The following is a 2,504-nucleotide window of genomic DNA, read 5'->3' as shown; positions in this document are numbered from 1 at the left end:
AAGAGTAGCGGGTTATCCGTAGGACTGGCAATGTCAGAAGTTTTTGACTTGAGCCCTTTACAGCTCAGCATATTAATATGACTTTACTTTTTATACCTTGTTTTTATTCTTTTCTGCTGGATGGTTAAGACCAAGATGAAACAAGACCTATATAACAAGAAATGTAACTTTTGTGTCTGACAAGGTCAGTCAAATCTCCTCAGGATTTACCCTGAAACCTTGTACCTCAGTTTGTAGATCTTTTGTCAGTGTCAGCCATGTGGATGAGTCACACCCATTGCTTGACCAATTTGCTCTCTGTGAAAGCCTGAGAGAATGTTTTCTCTCCTGGTGACTCTCCTTAGGCACACTCTACATTGTCAATCACTTTCCTCTGTGGCCCCATAATCTCCTTGATCAAAAAATTTTGGACATCACTTAGTTACAGGATGTTACAGTATAGGCTCAGTTATGTCCTGAGTCCTCACTGACCTTGAAAGGCTAGGGCCAAAATGTTGGCTGTCCTTGTAGCCCTCCTTTTTCTCTAATTTTTGGTCTACAAACTTAAGTTGTTACCCCTCCAGAAGAGAAGTTTCATGATATTAGTACCCTATAACATAGGCAGTTGAGCTTAACATCACTGTCATTATCATTTTTATACCACATAACAAAACACACAATATTTGTCTTAAGTTTAGCTTATTTTGCTCAATATTATGATCACTAGATCTATCAGTTTCCTATGAATGACAACATTTTGTTCTTCTTTTTTTTTTTTTAAGGAAGGAAAGGTTTATTTAGCTCACAGTTACTGGAGGTTTCAGTCCATACTCAGCTGGGTCTAACACAGAGCAGCACATAGCAGAAAACAAACTTTCATGGTTGTGGCAAAGACCAAGAGCGCAAGGGAGGGGTAGCAGCAGCTCAAGCAGCTAGCTTCTCTTCCCACCTTACAATGTAATGCAGATTACCTGCCTCAGGGCAGGTGCAGCAACCACACCCACACTAATCAATCACAAACTCCAGAAGCCACCCCAAGACTGCATGAGGCTTTGGGGGGGGGACACCTAGACACAAACCATAACTTTCCACCCCTGGACCCCCAAAGATTCATGCACATCCCTTTATGTAAAAGACACTCTAGTCCATCTCTGAGTTGCCCAAGTCCCAACAGTTCCAGCATTGCTGGAAAGTCTAAGTTCCAAGTCTCCTCCGTGATCCAAGGCAAACTCTCAACTGTGAGCCCCTGTATAAATGAAAACTTAAACACTTGCAACATTTAAAGGCACAAGATAAACACTACCATTCCAAAAGGTACACACAGCAGGACACCAAGCATTGGGACCAACACAAACCCAAAATCCAGAAGGACAAACATTAAGTCCTGCAGTTCCATGTGGAACATCCCAAGCAATCTGTGGCAAATTGTGAGCTCCATGAGGCTCTGCTCCTGTGGCACTTATGGTGGTAGCTCCCATGGCGTCTCTCTTAGGCCAGCTTTGCTCCCTCTTTGTAGTTTCCCTCAGATGATCCACGTTCCTGGCTTTTCACAACTTCTGGGGCTTCCTCTGAATAGGCCTTTTACTCTCTGCTTCATGAACTGCCCTTTCAGGGGCACACCGCCTGGCCTCCCAGGCCTTCTTCTGAAATCGAGGTGGAAGCCTTTTTAACCTAAGAACTCCTGCATTCTGAAAGCACCTAAAACGCGTGCCACGTGGATGATGCCAAGGTCTGCTGCCAGCTGGAGCAGTAGCCAGGTTTTCTTCTCTCTTGGCTGTAGGGGTCGAGTGCCTGGATGGCTGAGCACTCTGACCCTGATTTGGAGAAATAATTTCTCCATGCCGGTGCCATTCTGGAACCTGGTGTAGCCGCTGCCGCCATTCTGGAACATGGGGCTCAGCAGCCTTCCCTTCAAGGCAAAGTCCCTGGCCTTTGCAGCTCTGCGGCAGCAAAGGGTGGAGACCTGCCTCCTCCTGTGATGCCCTCAGGCCATCCCTTCCATTCTCAGGTTCCTTCTCAGCAATGGAGATCCTCTCAGCTCCATCTTTCCAGTCTACAGCTTTCTTGGCGCTTTCTTTCTGGCCAAGCTCACAACATTTTAAATCCTCCTGCTGGGCTCCTTGCTCTTGATTCTCAACATAAATCTGGCTAAAAGCCCCCAGTAACAACCAGGCCACTGCCCCAATATTTGGCTGCTTTGAAATGTCTTTTGCCAGATTGATCAGTCTGCCATGCTTAAACTCACTCTCAGGTAAAGTCTCTGGACATGAGCAAAATGCAGACAACTTTTCTGCCAAGTCAAAACACAAATGATCTGGAGTCCAACAGCCAATGCAGTCCTTCCCAGGAGAAACCTCCCCAGCCTAGTCTTTACAGGCTGGCTTCCAGACAGTCTTCTGGTCTGAGCTCTGCTCAGAATCTCCCAAACAAAACAGCCGAAGCTGTTCCAGCTCTTCGCAAGTAGAGGACATCTCCAAACCTTTCCTATCTCTTCCCATAAGCCATTCCCAAAAGCTTGTAATCCA

The sequence above is a fragment of the Octodon degus genome, unplaced genomic scaffold (assembly GCF_000260255.1).
Source record: "Octodon degus isolate 3935 unplaced genomic scaffold, OctDeg1.0 scaffold00353, whole genome shotgun sequence".
In the NCBI taxonomy this organism is placed as follows: Eukaryota; Metazoa; Chordata; class Mammalia; order Rodentia; family Octodontidae; genus Octodon; species Octodon degus.
This window is presented reverse-complemented; position numbering follows the sequence as displayed.